Consider the following 20,498-nt stretch of genomic DNA (forward strand, 5'->3'; position numbering starts at 1 on the left):
CAGAGTGAAGTAAGCCAGAAAGAAAAACACCAATACAGTATACTAACACATATATATGGAATTTAGGAAGATGGCAATGACGACCCTGTATGCAAGACAGGAAAAAAGACACAGATGTGTATACCAGACTTTTGGACTCAGAGGGAGAGGGAGAGGGTGGGATGATTTGGGAGAATGGGAATTCTAACATGTATACTGTCATGTAAGAAATGAATCGCCAGTCCATGTCTGACGTAGGGTGCAGCTTGCTTGGGGCTGGTGCATGGGGATGACCCAGAGAGATGTTGTGGGGAGGGAGGTGGGAGGGGGGTTCATGTTTGGGAACGCATGTAAGAATTAAAGATTTTAAAATTAAAAAAAAAATTAAAAATTAAAAAAAAAAAAGATTCTAACGTGTTTGCTTATTTGATTGTTCATTTCTAGGTTCTGTTATAAGCACTTATTAATTCATTGACTCTCCCATAACCCTACTGCTACTTATCCCTGTCTGTGAATGAGAAGGCAGGCAACTTCCTAGTCACAGAGCTATTAAGTGTTAATATTAGAACTCCACCCAGGCAATCTGACTCATGGATTATTTCTAACTGCTCGTATAGGCTGCCTTTCATAAGTCACATGCAGGCATGTTCTATGGCCTGTTGCCATGGAAAATAGAAAGGGATGGCTCTGGTGGGAAGATGTCAGTCTGAGAACATACTATTGGTAGGTAGCTTGCTGGATGTGAGTCTTAAATTTAAGAAAAAGGGCCAGTCTAAAGACAGAGATTCCAGAATTGCCAACCTATAGAAATTAGTGAAAGCCGTGAAAGCCTTGAAATTAGGTGAGCCCACTTAGTGGTTGCCAATGCTGATCCGTAGACCATTTCAGGTCCATGTTGAAAGCAGGTAAAGTAGATAAATAAAGATTGTTGAGGGCTTTCATACCTGTGATGGTTATTACTATATGTTGACTGGGCTGAGGGATGCCCAGATGGCTGATAAACTCTTGTTTCTGGGTTTGTCTATGAGAGTGTTTCTGGAGAGATTAGCATGTGGATTGGAGGCCTTAATAAAGTAAATGTGCTGTGCTAAGTTGCTTCAGTCATGTCCCACTCCTTGTGACGCTATGGACTGTAGCCCACCAAGCTCCTCTGTCCATGGGATTCTCCAGGCAAGAACACCAGAATGGGTTACCATGCCTTTCTCCAAGGAATCTTCCAGACCCAGGAATTGAACCTACATCTCTTATGTCTCCTGCATTGGCAGGTACGTTCTTTACCACTAGTGCACCTAGGAAAGCAAGTAATGCAAATGACCCTTCCCAAAGTAGTTGCTTGTTTTTCGGTCGTTAAGTCATGTATGACTCTTTGTGACCCCATGGATTGCAGCATGCCACAGTCCTCCGCTATCTCCTGGAGTTTGCTCAAACTCACATCCACTGGGTCAGTGATGCCATCCAACCATCTCATCCTCCATTGCCCCCTTCTCATCTTGTTTTCAGTCTTTCCCAGCACTGGGGTCTTTTCCAGTGAGTCAGCTCTTCACATCAGGTGGCCAAAGTATTGGAGCTTCAGCTTCAACATCAGCCTTTCCAATGAATAGTCAGGGTTGATTTCCTTTAGGATTCACTGGTCTGATTTCCTTGCTGTCCAAAGGACTCTCCAGAGTCTTCTTTAGCACTGAGCTTCATAAATCCATTGAGGGCTTGAAAGAACAAAAATGCTAAAGAAAGTCAAATTCTCTCTCTGCTTGAATACTTGAGCTGGGACATCAATCTCCTCTGGACGCTGACATTTCTAGTTCTCAGGCCTTCTGACTCAGACTGGCATCTATACTATTAGCTCTCTGCCTCTCAGGCCTTAGGATGACCACTGGCTTTCCTGGGTCTCCAGCTGGTAGCTGGGACTTCTCAGTCTCCTGAATCACATGAGGCAATAGCTTATATAAACCACTTTCTAGATAGATGGAAAGATAGGTAGGTGGATAGATGAATAGATATGGATATATAGGTATACCACTTATTGGTTCTGTTTCTTTCAGATCAGTTCAGTCGCTCAGTCATGTCTGACTCTTTGTGACCCCATGAAGCACAGCACACCAGGCCTCCCTGTCCATCACCAACTCCCAGAGTCCATCCAAACCCCTGTCCATTGAGTTGGTGATGCCATGCAACCATCTCATTCTCTGTCGTCCACTTCTCCTGCCTTCAATCTTTCCCAGAATCAGGGTCTTTTCAAATGAGTCAACTGTTTGCATCAAGTGGCCGAAGTTGGAGTTGTAGCTTCAACATCATTCCTTCCAATGAACACCCAGGACTGATTTCCTTTAGGATGGACTGGTTGGATCTCCTTGCAGTCCAAGGGACAGTCAGAGTCTTCTCCAACACCACAGTTCAAAAACATAAATTCTTTGGCGCTCAGCTTTCTTTATAGTCCAACTCTCACATCCATACATGACCACTAGAAAAACCATAGCCTTGACTAGATGGACTTTTGTTGACAAAGTGATGTCTCTGCTTTTTAATATGCTGTCTAGGTTGGTCATAACTTTCCTTCCAAAGAGTAAGCATCTTTTAATTTCATGGCTGCAATCAACATCTGCAGTGATTTTGGAGCCTAGAAAAATAAAGTCAGCCATTGTTTCCACTGTTTCCCCATCTATTTCCCATGAAGTGATGGGCCAGATGACATGATCTTCGTTTTCTGAATGTTGAGCTTTAAGCCAACTTTGTCACTCTCCTCTTTCACTTTCATCAAGAGGCTTTTTAGCTCCACTTCAATTTCTGCCATAAGAGTGGTGCCATCTACATATCTGAGGTTATTGATATTTCTCCTGGCATTCTTTATTCCAGCTTGTGCTTCATCCAGTCCAGCATTTTTCATGATGTACTCTGCATAGAAGTTAAATAAGCAGGGTGACAATATACAGCCTTGATGTACTCCTTTTCCTATTTGGAACCAGTCTGTTGTTCCATGTCCTGTTCTAACTGTTGCTTCCTGACCTGCATACAGGTTTCTCAAGAGGGAAGTTAGGTGGTCTGGTATTCCCATCTCTTTCAGAATTTCCCACGGTTTATTGTGATCCACACAGTCAAAGGCTTTGGCATAGTCAGTAAAGCAGAAATAGATGTTTTTCTGGAACTCTTTGGTTTTTTCAATGATGCAATGGATGTTGGCAATTTGATCTCTGGTTCCTCTGCCTTTTCTAAAACCAGCTTGAATTTGGAGGTTCATGGTTCACGTATTGATGAAGCCTGGCTTGGAGAATTTTAAGCATCACTTTATGAGCGTGTGAGATGAGTGCAATTGTGCGATAGTTGGAGCATTCCTTAACATTGCCTTTCTTTGGGATTGGAATGAAAACTGACTTTTTCCAGTCCTGTGGCCACTGCTGAGTTTCCAAATTTGCTGGTATATTGAGTACCGCACTTTCACAGCATCATCTTTCAGGATTTGAAATAGCTCAACTGGAATTCCATCACCTCTGCTAGCTTTGTTCATAGTGATGCTTTCTAAGGCCCACTTGACTTCACATTCCGGGATGTCTGGCTTAAGGTGAGTGAACACACCATCATGATTATCTGGGTTGTGAAGATCTTTTTTGTACAGTTCTGTGTATTCTTGCCATGTCTTGTTAATATCCTCTGCTTCTGTTAGGTCCATACCATTTCTGTCCTTTATTGAGACCATTTTGCATGAAATGTTCCTTTGGTATCTCTAATTTTCTTGAAGAGATCTCTAGTCTTTCCCATTCTGTTCTTTCCCTCTATTTATTTGCATTGATGACTGAGGAAGTCTTTCTTATCTCTCCTTGCTATCCTTTGGAACTCTTGCCTTCAGACGAGTATATCTTTCCTTTTGTCCTTTGCTTTTTGCTTCCCTTCTTTTCACAGCTATCTGTAAGGCCTCCCCAACAGCCATTTTGCTTTTTGCATTTCCTTTTCTTGAAGATGGTCTTGATTCCTGTCTTCTGCAATGTCACAAATCTCTGTCCATAGTTCACCAGGCACTCTGTCTATCAGATTTAGTCCCTTAAATCTATTTCTCACTTTCACTGTATAGGCACAAGAGATTTGATTTAGGTCATACCTGAATGGTCTCGTGGTTTTCTCCACTTTATTCAATGTCAGTCTGAATTTGGCAATAAAAGGGGACTGGAATGCAAAAGTAAGAAGTCAAGAAACACCTGGAATAACAGGCAAATTTGGCCCTGGAGTACAGAATGAAGCAGGGCAAAGTCTAATAGAGTTCTGCCAAGAGAATGCATTGGTCATAGCAAACACCCTCTTCCAACAACACAAGAGAAGACTCTACACATGGACATCACCAGATGGTCAACACCAAAATCAGATTGATTATATTCTTTGCAGCCAAAGATGGAGAAGCTCTATACAGTCAGCAAAAACAAGACCAGGATCTGACTGTGGCTCAGATCATGAACTCCTTATTGCCAAATTCCTTTTCTCTAGCAAGCTCTAATACAGAGTCCAAATGCCACCATACTTTTCCCTTTACATAATTATACTCAATCGAGAATGCACAGAGTCATTATAACCTAGCTAAGTCCTGAGGTCAAATGGACCCCATTGCTCACTCTTCACATTTAAAACCTAGAATCCAACAGAGGAAGTAATTATTTTGGATGGGACCCTGTCTTACCCACCTAGGTATAAGCTAAGCCCCTAGAGGGAAATGGCTGTTCAAATTGATTACCATGTAGCAGGTCTAGAGAAAGAACTGGTCAGCCCAGGACATACTTATAATCATCGTATTAACAAAGTATCTAATATATTTGAACATACTGAGTGATATTTACATACCCTGCTATAGCTTAGAGGTACATTATTAATAGGACATGGAAAATTAAGTGAATACAATAAATGCAATTATTAATCTCATAGAAAATACACTTGTTACACAGCAAAAGTAATCATAGTATATTATATGGTCCAGTTTTAAAGATGCAATAATGAAATAATGCATGTTTTATAACCAAAATTATTATATAACCATACTGATGGGATGTAGTTAGAAAATGTATTAAAGAGGGAAGAGTTATGGGATAGAAGGGTAAAAGCACTAAATTTTTATATTCCAAATTGTCAAGTCAGTTCAGTTCAGTTCAGTCACTCAGTTGTGTCCGACTCTTTGTGACCCCATGAATTGCAGCATGCCAGGCCTCCCTGTCCATCACCAACTCCCGGAGTTCACTCAGACTCATGTTCATCAAGTCAGTGATGCCATCCAGCCATCTCATCCTCTGTCGTCCCCTTCTCCTCCTGTCCCCAATCCCTCCCAGCATCAAAGTCTTTTCCAATGAGTCAACTCTTTGCATGAGGCAGCCAAAGTACTGGAGTTTCAGCTTTAACATCATTCCTTCCAAAGAAATCCCAGGGCTGATCTCCTTCAGAATGGACTGGCTAGATCTCCTTGCAGTCCAAGGCACTCTCAAGAGTCTCCTCCAACACCACAGTTCAAAAGCATCAATTCTTTAGCACTCAGCCTTCTTCACAGTCCAACTCTCACATCCATACATGACCACAGGAAAAACCATAGCCTTGACTAGACAGGCCTTAGTTGGCAAAGTAATGTCTCTGTTTTTGAATATGCTATCTAGGTTGGTCATAACTTTTCTTCCAAGGAGTAAGTTAGTACCTAAAACTCAAAAAACAAGAACTGACACATTTTATTTAGAACTATAAAGATAAACATCAAATAATAATTTAAGAATTGAGTGCGGTGGTTTCTAGAAAGGAAGGAAGAATTCTTGGGGATTACTGTTTTTCATAACATAATCTACAGTGTTAGTAAATCCCATTTAATTTTATATCCATGCAGCTTTTATTTTAAAATTAAATGATACATAAACTTGAAGAAGGAAAGAACAATGAAAACCATAGACACAAGAATTTGTATTGGAAAATATCAAAATAGTAAGCTCCTGGAATATACATAAAGTTCTAATATCTAGCAAATACATAAAGTTCAGAAACATAAAGTTCTAATATCTAGCAAATAGGAGCTTCCATAGAAGAGGGTAAAAAATAAAGATTAAAAAAGATTGAATGGATATTCTTAGGATAACAAAAATAATAGATAACAAGTATCCTGTACCTGATTCATTATAGTAAAATTCAAGATTATCAAAGACAAAGAAGAATACTAAAGATAAAGAGCAGATCACTCATCAAGAGAAAAATGTTAATCAGATTGACATCTGACTCCCCAACAAAACCCTAGGAAATAGGACGATGGAGGAATAATTTCAAAATATGGAAGAAAAAGAACTCTGATTTTAGAATATGATATCTTCCTAGACTGTCATTTAAATGTAAAAGTAAAATTAAGACAGTCTCATGCATTCAAGGCATCAGAGGTTTTGTATAACAAAGTTCCTCTGAAAACACTCTTTGAAGGAGCTGACAATAAAAAATAGAGTACTAATAGAAATATGAAAATAATTGGTGAACAGATAACTTAGTAACTTTATTGTGGTATAAGATAGCAAGGACCAAAATTTAAAAAAAAAAAAAAAGTAGAAGTCAGAAAAACTAAAAATGGAAATCCATTTCAACACAAAACTGAATACCTAGAAAGTATATTCTATCAACAAAATAGCAAACCAAAGGAGTAGAGAGGGGAAGTATAAAATATTTATCTTGTGTGAAAGAATATATAGATATTGAAAAAATCATAAAATTTACAAGAAAAGTTAACCTTACATGTGCCTTAGAATGTTAGTGACAGAATGTGGTCCACTGGAGAAGGGAATGGCAAGCCATTTCAGTATTGTTGCCTTGAGAACCCCATAAACAGTATGAAAAGGCAAAATGATAGGATACCAAAAGAGGAACTCCCCAGGTCAGTAGGTGCCCAATATGCTACTGGAGATCAGTGGAGAAATAACTCCAGAATGAAGGGATGGAGCCAAAGCAAAAACAATACCCAGCTGTGGATGTGACTGGTGATAGAAGCAAGGTCCGATGCTGTAAAGAGCAATATTGCAAAGAAGCCTGGAATGTCAGGTCCATGAATCAAGGCAAATTGGAAGTGGTCAAACAGGAGATGGCAAGAGTGAGCATCGACATTCTAGGAATCAGCGAACTAAAAGGATTGGAATGGGTGAATTTAACTCAGGTGACCATTATACCTACTACTGCAGGCAGGAATCCCTCAGAAGAAATGGAGTAGCCATCATGGTCAACAAAAGAGTCTGAAATGCAGTACTTGGATGCAATCTCAAAAATGACAGAATGATCTCTGTTCATCTCCAAGGCAAACCATTCAATATCACAGTTATCCAGGTCTATGCCCCAACCAGTAACACTGAAGAAGCTGAAGTAGAACGGTTTTATGAAGACCTACAATACCTTTTAGAACTAACACCCAAAAAAGATGTCTTTTCCATTATAGGGGACTAGAATGCAAAAGTAGGAAGTCAAGAAACACCTGGAGTAACAGGCAAATTTGGCCTTGGAATGAGGAATGAAGCAGGGCAAAGACTAATAGAGTTTTGCCAAGAAAATGCACTGGTCATAGCAAACACCCTCTTCCAACAATATAAGAGAAGACTCTACACATGGACATCACCAGAAGGTCAACACCAAAATCAGATTGATTATATTCTATGCAGCCAAAGATGGAAAAGCTCTATACAGTCAGCAAAAACAAGACTGGGATCTGACTGTGGTTCAGATTATGAACTCCTTATTACCAAATTCATACTCAAATTGAAGAAAGTAGGGAAAACCACTGGACCATTCAGGTGACCAATCAAATCCCTTATGATTATACAGTGGAAGTGAGAAATAGGTTTAAGGGCTTAGATCTGATAGATAGAATGCCTGATGAACTCTGGAATGAGGTTCGTGACATTGTACAGGAGACAGGGATCAAGACCATCCCCATGGAAAAGAAATGCAAAAAAGCAAAATGGCTGTCTGGGGAAGCCTTACAAATAGCTGTGAAAAGAAGAGAAGTGAAAAGCAAAAGAGAAAAGGAAAGATATAAGCATCTGAATGCAGAGTTCCAAAGAATAGCAAGAAGAGATAAGAAAGCCTTCTTTAGAGATTAATGCAAAGAAATAGAGGAAAAGAACAGAATGGGAAAGACTAGAGATCTCTTCAAGAAAATTAGAGATACCAAGGGAACATTTCATGCAAGGATGGGCTCGATAAAGGACAGAAATGGTCTGGACCTCACAGAAGCAGAAGATATTAAGAAGAGGTGGCAAGAATACACGGAAGAACTGTACAAAAAAGATCTTCACGACCCAGATAATCATGATGATGTTATCACTAATCTAGAGCCAGACATCTTGGAAAGTGAAGTCAAGTGGGCCTTAGAAAGCATCACTATGACCAAAGCTAGTGGAGGTGATGGAATTCCAGTTGAGCTCTTTCAAATCCTGAAAGATGATGCTGTGAAAGTGCTGCACTCAATATGGCAGCAAATTTGGAAAACTCAGCAGCGGCCACAGGACTGGAAAAGTCAGTTTTCATTCCAATTCCAAACAAAGGCAATACCAAAGAATGCTCAAACTACTGCACAATTGCACTCATCTCACATGCTAGTAAAGTAATGCTCAAAATTCTCCAAGCCAGGCTTCAGCAATACGTGAACCGTGAACTCCCTGATGTTCAAGCTGGTTTTAGAAAAGGCAGAGGAAGCAGAAATCAAATTGCCAACATCTGTTGGATCATGGAAAAAGCAAGAGAGTTCCAGAAAAACCTCTATTTCTGCTTTACTGACTATGCCAAAGCCTTTGACTGTGTGGATCACAATAAACTGTGGAAAATTCTGAAAGAGATGGGAATACCAGACCACCTGACCTGCCTCTTGAGAAATCTGTATGCAGGTCAGGAAGCAACAGTTAAGAACTGGACATGGAACAACAGACTGGTTCCAAATAGGAAAAAGAGTACGTCAAGGCTGTATATTGTCACCCTGCTTATTTAACTTATATGCAAAGTACTTCATGAGAAACGCTGGACTGGAAGAAACACAAGCTGGAATCAAGTTTGCCGGGAGAAATATCAATAACCTCAGATATCTAGATGACACCACCCTTATGGCAGAAAGTGAAGAAGAGCTAAAAAGCCTCTTGATGAAAGTGAAAGAGGAGAGTGAAAAAGTTGGCTTAAAGCTCAACATTCAGAAAATGAAGATCATGGCATCCGGTCCCATCACTTCATGGGAAATAGATGGGGAAACAGTGGAAACAACGGCTGACTTTATTTTTCTAGGCTCCAAAATCACTGCAGATGTTGATTGCAGCCATGAAATTAAAAGACGCTTACTCCTTGGAAGAAAAGTTATGACCAACCTAGATAGTATATTCAAAGGCAGAGACATCACTTTGCTGACTAAAGTCCGGCTAGTCAAGGCTATGGTTTTTCCAGTGGTCATGTATGGATGTGAGAGCTGGACTGTGAAGAAGGCTGAGCGCTGAAGAATTGATGCTTTTGAACTGTGGTGTTGGAGAAGACTCTTGAGAGTGCCTTGGACTGCAAGAAGATCCAACCAGTCCATTCTGAAGGAGACCAGCCGTGGGATTTCTTTAGAAGGAATGATGCTAAAGCTGAAACTCCAGTACTTTGGACACCTCATGTGAAGAGTTGACACATTGGAAAAGACTTTGATGCTGGGAGGGATTGGGGACAGGAGGAGAAGGGGACGACCAAGGATGAGATGGCTGGATGGCATCACTGACTCAATGGACTTGAGTCTGAGTGAACTCCGGAAGATGGTGATGAACAGGGAGGCCTGGCGTGCTGTGATTCATGGGGTCGCAAAGAGTCGGACACGACTGAGTGACTGAACTGAACTGAGAATGTTAGTGACTATGAAAACAAGGAAAAAAATTGCATATTGCATTTTAATCAATGAAAAAATTGGCTTATCTAATGCAAAACAAGAAAGGATGAAAAACAAATTTACAGTAAAGAGAAAATATAAAAGACATTTTTAAAGTTTCAATATAGAAATAAGTTTTTGTTGTTGATGCTGTTCAGTTACTCAGTCATGTCTGACTCTTTACAACCTTATGGACTGCAACACACCAGGATTTCCTGTCCCTCACTATCTTCCAGAGTCTGCTCCAATTCATGTCCATTGAGTCAGTGATGCCATCCAACCATCTCATCCTCCTTTGCCCCCTTCTCCTCCTTTCTTCAATCTTAACTAGCATCAGGGTCTTTTCCGATTAGTCAGCTCTTCACATCAAGTGGCTGAAGTATTGGAGTTTCATCTCCGGCATCAGTGCTTCTAATGAATATTTGGGGTTGACTTCCTTTAGGATTGACTGGTTTGATTTCCTTGCTGTCCAAGGGACTCTCAAGAGTTCTCCAGCACCACAATTCGAAAGCATCAATTCACTGATGCTCAGCTCTCACATCCATACATGACTCACGTAATGGCCCAACTCTCACGTCTGTATATGACTACTGGAAATACCAGGGCTTTGACTATATGGACCTTTGTCAACAAAGTGATGTCTCTGCTCTTTAACAGGCTGTCTAGGTTTGTCATTCCAAGAAACAAGCATAATAACTATAAATTGAACTCTCCAATAAAAAGAGACCATCAGATTAGATTTTAAAAGCAGCATCCAGCAATATGGGGCTTCCCAGGTGACCTACTGGTAAAGTATCTGCCTGCCAAAGCAAGTGACTTAGGAGACTCAAGTTCCATCCCTGGGTTGAGAAGATCCCTTGGAGTAGGAAATGGCAACTAACTCCAGTAATCTTGCCTAGAAAACTCCATGGGATAGAGGAGCCTGGCGGACTACACAGTCCATGTGGTCATAAAGAGTCAGACATGACTGAGCAACTGAACACGCAAGCACACATCCAGCAATACCTTGTCAGAGTAATGCAAGATACACTTACAAATTCTATGGCACTTTTTACAAACAATGAAAAGAAGATATACCATTCTCAATAACAGCCAATACTCTATAGTACAGAGGAATTAAAGAACTTAGAAGACCCCTTGAAGAAAACTGCAAAACTCAATTGAAAGTCACAAAATTCTAAGTGAAAAGATACTCTGTTCTTGTGTAAGGGATGACAATATTATTAAAATGTCTTTTCTCCACAAGCAATGTATACAGCTAGGGCTTCACTGGTGGTCCAGTCATTAAAAATCTGCCCTGACTGCAAGGTATACCAGTTCAATCCCTGGTCTGGGAAGGTCTCACATGCCAAGAGGCAACTAAGCCCAGTACCGCAACTACTGAGCCTGTACTCTGGAGCCTGTGAGCCACAACTACCGAAGTCCACACCCCTAGACCCTGTGCTGTGCATAAAAGAAGCCACTGCAAGGAGCCCTGCACCGTAACTAGAGAGCACGCCCCAGCTCGCCACAACTAGAGAAAGCCCACGTGCAGCAAGATGACCCAGTGCAGCCAAAAATAATAAATATAAAAACAAATAAATACAATCTAGCTAAATTTTTTCAGAAGGATACAACATGTCTACTAGAAAACTAAAATAACAGATTAGAGATCAGTTAATAACTATGTTAATTTTTTTTTTAATCTGCAAAACTGGGAAGGGAGAATTGGTATCTAGGCTACCAACATTCAGCACGCTAATAGTCTTAAGGAAAGAACAGAAACATAATCTTTAAGTAAAAGCATATATTTTATGAGTTTGAGTGGACCAAAATAAGAACATTTCTTTAAAAAAAGAATATCCCTGAGACTTTGCCGATGGTCCGAGTTTCCAATGCAAGAGTCATGGGTTTGATCCCTGGTAAGGGAACTAAGATCCCACATGCTGCATGACCTATCCTAGACAAAGCTAAGGCACAATGACACTATAGGAGAATTCTGCAAGACCTAAAACTGACAAATGAATAATAAATGGTGGGGGTTAAGTGGAACTACTTTAGGAAAATTAAAACAAGAGGAGAAACTCTAATTTGATAAATAGGTGTTTAGGAAAGGGGGAAACACAAATGTTAAATAATTATAGGAAGAAATATTTAATTTCATTTGTAAGAGACTAAAGTAAAACAAAAATAGACTGCACTTAAAACCTTATGAGATTGGAAAAAATTAGAAAGTGGACAAGGATATGCAGAAACAGAAGCCATCACGGTTCAAGTGGTTGGTGTTTCATTGAGTAGTGTACCTTTCCTGGAGAGCACTGTGGCCGTTCTTAGTAATATTAAGGAAAAGTACACCCTGCTGCTGCTGCTGCTGCTGCTGCTGCTGCTAAGTCGCTTCAGTCGTGTCCAACTCTACACCCAAGCAATACCTCTACTGGCATTTCTTCTCCAGAGAAATTCTCAACTAGGGAGCATGTCAGAGTATGCATCTTGCCGGCAGAGTTGAAGGCATCTAGCTATCCATCACTGGGGGGGAGTGAGCAGGATAAGAGGGTGGTGCCTACTACGGAATATTATTCAGCATTAGAAGCAATAAGCTTCTTAAGATGTTCCCTAAGAATAAAGATATTACTACATTATCTCGAAAATATAATATAGAAAAGAGTGAAAACCAAAATGGGATCCATGATGTGATATTAACTTTAGATAAATTTAAAATATATGCAAAATCTTACTATATATTGTAGATATTAAAGTCAGTGCCAACACAGAGAAGAGCAATTGAAGGATAATAGCATGGGAAGACATATGCTAACAAAACAAGAGAAGGGCCTTTGGGGACAATGTTGATGCTAAGCCATGAACTGAAAAGACCAGCTCCACACTCTTTAGCTGGGTAGGAAGAAAGGGGAAAAAGGAGGGAGGAAAAGGAGAAAAGAAAAAAATTAAAATACAGACCTTTAAATATCTATTATTTTTAATTAAGTTAGTCTGATTATTCAGAGATGGGAATGGCGACCCACTCCAGTACTCTTGCCTGGAAAATCCCATGGACGGAGGAGCCTGGTAGGCTACAGTCCTTGGGGTCGCTAAGAGTCAGACACAACTGAGCAACTTAACTCTCACTTTTCATGTTCATGCATTGGAGAAGGAAATGGCAACTCACTGACATATTCTTGCCTGGAGAATCCTAGGGACGGAAGAGCTTGGTGGGCTGCCATCTATGGGGTCACACAGAGTCAAACACGACTGAGGCAACTTAGCAGCAGCAGTCTGATTATTATCAGTTTATGACATAACTTGTGCATAAATTTGTTTTCTCCCCTAAATCGATGGAGTTCTTAGAATACCCAAATTACTGCCATATTACTGTCATTCTAGATTTTGCCATTTTGATCCATATGAGGGGACAAAAACCTTTCAATAGGCTGTGGGTATTTCCCTGACAGGTGCCAGGACTCGGGGGCTGCCAGGCTTGTGAAGTCCAAAAATCTTGAAGCAAATGTTTTGAGAATTTCCCCAAACAATGAGCCTTTGAACTAATTTAAGTGATAGACTCTCTAATCTTTGGGTATATGACCATGCTTCCATCTTACTACTAAGCAAGCAATAATTTCCTAAAATATGCTTTTGTGGAAAACCTTAATTCTTTTTTAAAAATTAATTTATTTTTAATTGAAGGATAATTGCTTTACAGAATTTTGCTGTTTTCTGTCAAACCTCAACATGATCAGCCATAGGTATACTTAATTCCTCCATGAGACTATCTTGTTGGATTCCAGTAGCATAAAATGTTGCCAATGTCACCTTTGAAAGGATAAATGGAATTCAGTTATCATTGTTTCAGGGAATGCTTTGATGATGGAGGTTTTAGATTCCAAAGTAAGTGGTATGACTTCATGAAGGGATTTCCAGTCTTGGACAAGAGCTAGTGTGGACCATTTAAAATAAAGGATACAGACAGGGAAATTCCAGAAAGCCATGGAAGTTTTAGGAAGTGACAGTAAATGAGCAGTTAAGTGAACACTGACAAAGGTGATAAACGCAGTGAGAAGACAGGAAGAGATAAGCATTAGGAAATAACAACAACAGCAAATAGAATTGGGGAGTGGGAAACCAACAAGATGTTTGCTTAGGTAAATGTTGTACCCATTCATCCAACAACATTTATTGATTCCCCACTCTGGCTGGGCTAATAACTGTGAATAAAACGCTACCTCAGAATTAACACTCTAGAGTGGAAGACAAGTTAAAAAATATTGAAGATCCAATATGTTGAGCACTGTAATAAGGGTGTAAAAATGCTGTAGGAAGACAATGGAGAGAGTAATTAATTCTCACCACAATGATTAAGAACAGATCCACAGGATGGCATTTGACCCCCGATCAAAGATAAACAGCAAAGATGATTTGAGGATAATCACTGAGTAAATAAGATATTCTTATAAATATTAGCCTTTTATACTTACTAAAGATGCCTTATTCTAGAGTGATCTCTGACTGATATGAATATGAAAATTATTTTAAAAAAGCAATTATTGTGAGCTAACTTCACTTTTTCTGATTCTTTTGATGGAAACCCAATTTTGAAAGATGACTTTCTCTCATATAATTCTTATCAAGATGTTTGGCCAAATTTCCCTGCTGCTGCTAAACCACTTCAGTTGTGTCCGAATCTGTGCGACCCCATAGAGGGCAGCCCACCAGGCTCCCCCGTCCCTGGGATTCTCCAGGCAAGGACACTGGAGTGGGTTGCCATTTCCTTCTCCAATGCATGAAACTGAAAAGTCAAAGTAAAGTCGCTCAGTCGTGTCCAACTCTTTGCAATCCCATGGACTGCAGCCTACCAGGCTCCTCTGTCCATGGGATTTTCCAGGCAAGAGTGCCATCACCTTCTCCAAAATTTCCCTAAATTGGCCTAAAAAAGCAAACAAACAAACAAAAAACTCACTTCTCTTTTAAAGATCAAAAAATATATTTTTTCAAAAATAAGATTAGTTGTATTTAAATTTAACAACTGCTAGCGCATGACTCCAGTCAATCCAGCATAACTTTAATTAATGCAGTTTGAATGTCAAATTCATAATATCATAGTATTATCTCAGTTAAGCTTTGAAGATAATAGAACGAGTGATCAAACTACTAAAAGATAAAGAAGTTATCATATAGGTTAATGCCTAGCACAGTGACTGGCAGGCCATAAATGTTTTCGGATTAAATATACAAACTAGAATATATCAACATGAACCATTTAATCAATTTAAATGAATTTACTATATTAATTGAGAATGAAATTGGTCAAACTACTTACTGAAATGAACTGATCATTTGTCTGGGTAACTCAAATAACTAGCCAGATCCTGTAGTCAAAACAATTTTCTATGTAGATGAAGATTTAGTCTCTATCTCCATGTAGAAAATAAGCACTGACAATAATGAACATTAATGGAGTCTTCCAGTGCAGGAGGGTTAAAAAGCTCAAATCCTTTCTGAAAAACAGCACTTTGGTTCTCTAGTCCTCACCAGTTCTCTGCTGTTTTAAAAAACCATTTACTTTACATCATCCAACTTAGAGGCAAATAAAGTAGTAGGTAATATGCTAAATTTTCCCCATGATAAGAGCAAAATAAAAGAAAAACACACAGGAGTTCTTGGGAAAATAAAACTAACACAGAACAGAAAATATAGGATGGTGTAAAGGTGTATAAGGATGTTGTAAGATGCTGGAATCTTTCTTTGTATAATTCAATGCCTGTTTTCACTACAAAAGCAGATATTATGACAATTTCATAACTCCTTTGAAATCAAAGCCTAAAAGCTTCAAGTTGAGCTTAAAATTTTTTTGCTTCAAGTTCCTTTTAGAAACAGAAAATTGAGTCCTGAGCTGTTGCTTGCTTCCAAATTGTATTTCAGTTTCCCAGAAGACAAAGGAAAAAGAGGGGGAGAAATTTCACTCTCCAGAAACCATGGCAGTTTGAACAGTTTGATGTTGCTGTTATTTACAATGACAGACTGTTTAAGAGATACACAAGCATGGAGAGGACACTGAGAAGTGAAAGTCACCTGTCAGGAGATGGTCTTAATATCATCCTCATACAAAACAGCTCCTTCAGAACACAGACATATAACAATATGCATGTTTGGTGACATGGACCAGAGCTCTATCTGAACTTGAGTAGTAGAGTTTTATTTTATCAATGATCTCAAACTGTCTGAATGTTTTGAAATTTTAGAAATGGATTTGTAACAAATATCTCTGTGTCTATTTTGTTTGATCATGAGACTGAAGGACTGGAGAAGGAAGGAGTAGAATTTTTATTCTTTGTTCTGTCTAGAATCAGATATATGACCCACACAAAGAAGGTCAGTCAGATTTCTGCAATGCTGTGTTAGCTGCCTTCCCACAGATGTAGGTTAATGATTGTAAGGTTCTTGGTGCAAGCAACAGAGCCAACCAGCTGTCAGGAGTGAAAAGGAATTATTAGAAAAAAGATAAATCCTGTAAATTGGAGGGAGGTTGTTCTGGACAATGTGTGAGACCCAGAGGGATTCTAGAAGTTAGGTGGCATGGATTTTCACTGCACACCAAATGTGCACACAACATTTGGACACTCGCCATGGCTCACCACACCTTCATTCAAAGCCCTAAAATGTTTAGTTCTGTTTGCTGAGAGATGGAAAAAGAAAGAAATGTCCCCATTCAGCCTCCACAGCAGAAACAGGACACCAATCCCACTGATACTACACCCAGTGCAGTCTTCCTACAGATGCAGAAACAAACAAAAAAGATAGTAAGAGAAAAAGATATATAGCATTCTCGTTCCCTCTTCTTCTCTAAGAAATATAAAAGATGACGATAACAGCAAGAGATGGAAACGCTTCCTGTTTTGGCATGTCTAATTATTAATACTGTCCAAGCAAGCCCTGGACCCAGTATGCATTTTAAAGACTAATTTAAATGACTGCACTGCACTGGGATGTCTTAGATGAAAGACAGTTTCAAAACACCATCCCAGTCAAATGAAATTTCAATGAAAACTCAAGCATAATCTGTTTACACACATTTTATAAATGACATGACACTAAACTGCTGAATAAAACGTGAAAAAGCAATGAACTAACAGATGTTGTGTTAACATGGTATCTATATTTTTGGCAAAGTACAAAATGACTTTGAGTATGATACCTTATCTTAGGGAAAATCATTGTCTTTGAAATAAATCTCCGATTTGTAGACATAAAAGATGGCAACATGAAGAGGTTAAATTCACAGGCCAGATGCATTATAATAAATAGCCATCAAAATTACTTTATGACAGGTAAAATAAAACAAAAATCTAGTACAGCTGGAACCCTCTGCAATTAGTCAAAAAGGAAATCAACCCATAGAAATTTTCAGACTTTTTCTGTTCCTCATTTCTCCTGAAGAGTGGTTTAGATGCCTAAGTTTGAAAATCTCAGCCCAGAATATAAAATCAATCCATTTTCCACATAGGAAGCAAAAAGAACTTTCTAAGGCACAAATTGGAACATGTCCTATTTCTTAAACTTTCCAGTGTCTTCTTATGTCATTTAGAACATAACTCAGCACACCAGAGCCTGCAGTGCCTTCTGCCTTCTGCCCTTGAAACCTCACCTATGGCCAATCCTCCCCTTTTCTTCTATCTCCTGCACTCACTGGCATTTCAGGTTCATGAGCAAGCCCAAGCTCTTTCCCACCTTAGGATCTTTGCCCACACTGTTTTCTGTGTTTACAATGTCCTTGCTCTTTCCTCCCCTCCCTCCTCATGGCTAGTCATTTCTCAACCATCAAATCTCAGTCTAAATGAGTACTCTATCCCCTCAATATTTAGCAAAATGTAAAACCTTTATTCATTTAAGTCCCACCCCTTCCCCAACGCTACCCTGCACATTTCACAGTATCTGACATGTAGCAAATAGTCAACTAATACTGGTTGTACAAATTAATGAGTGTTGAATAAATATACAATTCTATCATTTTCAACTTTTCAGAAAGGTCAAGAATATTTTATATGAAATATTATGTTGTCTCATTCACATGAATTCTTTTTCAACAGAGAAGACAAAAGTATGAATTATCAAGTTCACAAGGCAAACTAGTCTGCTGCAGTTTGAGAGTAAGGAGATATCCTATAATTAAGACAGAACTCTTAATGATATGGTTGCTAAGAGAGGAGCCCAAGAAGATCTGCTGATTGGGTTGGAATCCAGGCTAACCTATGTATTAGCCATAAGACCTGAAATAAGCTTCTGAAACTCAACTTCCTCATCTGAAAAATGGGAAAAATAATCCCCTCATTGGGTTGAGGTTAGGATTAAATAAAACACCATAAAAGAAGCATTTGAAATAACACTTGACATATTGTGAGGAATTATATCCAAGCAAAACCTCGAAGTTCAGTGGACCTTAGTATATTGAAAATTGTAACATTTTTCATAATCATTAGACCTCGACTCTTTCTAGTTACTTGCCTAGTTGCCATAAGTGATAAAAATCATTTTAGAGTTTGTGTTAACGCTATCTTTCTAACCTCATGCCAAAAAAGCTCTGGTTATAGGGAACTTCATCAGTTACTTGGAAGTATCTGCCTTACCCAGTTATTCTGATCTGTTTCCAACTTTAACATATTTCAGTTATTTCAAATGTTGGCATCAACATTTTTAAAATATGTTATGGGGAGGGAGGTGGGAGGGGGGTTCATGTTTGGGAACTCATGCAAGAATTAAAGATTTTAAAATTAAAAAAAAAAGAAATTAAACCTTATCTGCACCTGGCATTATTTATTACTACAAATTATTTGAATCTTATCCAACTTCAAGCCCCCATCTGTAAAAAGTGTTGGCAAACAGAGAAAAAAACATATGAAATTATTACTTGTTATAATATACTTTCTCTTCCTCCCAAGCTCTCATCCCCATGACCCACAGAATAATTTCAAAGTTATGTGGATCATAAGTTATGTGGATCAATCTAATTATCACCTACTCATTGTTATCAAATGGTTTTCAAGAAAGAACAATAGTTTCATGATATAAAAATTAAGGAAAACAGACTTAAAGGTGCCTTTTATAATGAAAAATGAAACGGCTCATTACCTGAACTCCTAACAGATGATCATAGTTAATAAAGATATAAATACATATATATACATAGAACTACATATGCATATTAATAGCCCCTTGTAATCCTTGTCAATCAGAGTTCTATAATTACTGCATCTTCTTTGCAAATACTCTGGAGCCCTCCTCCAGCTTATATTTAGTCTTATTCTATGTACCCAGCTCTTTCAACCAAAAGCTTATGAGCAATATTATTAAACAATACACTGTTAACCAGTGTCCTTATACTTGAAAAATACCTACATATAATTTTTCAATTGTGAGTAAGGAAAGATAATTGTAGAATCATAAAATGTGGACTTCAGTGGGGCCTTGAAAATATTCTAACTCAGCCTTTTAAAGACTTTTGTACAAAGCACTCACAACTTTCATCATTACTCACTCTATTTGTACACATTTTTGCAAATGGAATTATTTAGTTTTAATTAGATTCAAATGTGCCTTCCTAAAACTTTTGTATCTGCCCCAGAGAGCTTCACAGATTATATCTAATCCTTTTACTATATGACATCCCATAAAAATGAGAAGATAGCAGTTATATCACCTCTGCCCTCCAAAATATTTTAGTCAGTGTTTGAAATATTGAATTTATTATCTTCAAAAAAAAAAAGCTGGACTAGTCTGCATCCCCTGAGCCTCCAGTTTTCATTTCCAGGGTCTAAAGATCTTTAGGTCTTTTGTTGGTTGGCAGTTCATTCATAATCTTGCCTGTCACTTAAGAAAGTGGAGTTACAGAAATAAAGTCTATTTAGGTTAATTTTATTTCTCCTTTACTTTCAGAAATCAATAATATTGGAGTCTGTATTGGCTCTTCTGGGCACTCCAAAAGAGAGGTACCCATCCTACCCCTAAAACCAGTGAGGGTGACTTCTTTGGAAAAGGGGATTTTGCAAATAGAATTAAGGATATTGAGTTGAGAGCAGCCAAGATTTAGAGTAGAGGAGGCAATGGCACCCCACTCCAGTACTCTTGCTTGGGAAATCCCATGGACGGGGGAGCCTAGTGGGCTGCAGTCCATGGGGTCGCTAAGAGTCAGACATGACTGAGCGACTTCACTTTCACTTTTCACTTTCATGCATTGGAGAAGGAAATGGCAACCCACTCCAGTGTTCTTGCCTGGAGAATCCCAGGGACAGAGGAGCCTGGTGGGCTGCCGTCTATGGGGTCGCACAGAGTTGGACACGACTGACACGACTTAGCAGCAGCAGCAGCAAGATTTAGAGTGGGCTCCAATTCTAATGACCCGTATCCCTATAAGGGACACACAGAAGAGAGACACATGGAGAGAAGAGATGGCACAGAAGTCATGAGAAGGCAGGGGCAGAAACTGAAGTGATACAGACATAAGCCAAGGAAAGCCTGGAGCCACTAGAAGCTGCAAGAGGCAAGAAAGATTTCTGCCCTAAACCTTCAGAGCGAGCATAGCTATTTCAAACTTCTAGACTCCAGAACTGTGAGAGATTAAATTCCTGTTCTTGTAAGCCACCCAGTTTGAGGTAATTCATCAAGGCAAACCTAGGAAACTGATACAAAGCTGTCTCTCATT

This window comes from Capra hircus, chromosome 2, assembly GCF_001704415.2.
Source record: "Capra hircus breed San Clemente chromosome 2, ASM170441v1, whole genome shotgun sequence".
Taxonomy (NCBI): domain Eukaryota; kingdom Metazoa; phylum Chordata; class Mammalia; order Artiodactyla; family Bovidae; genus Capra; species Capra hircus.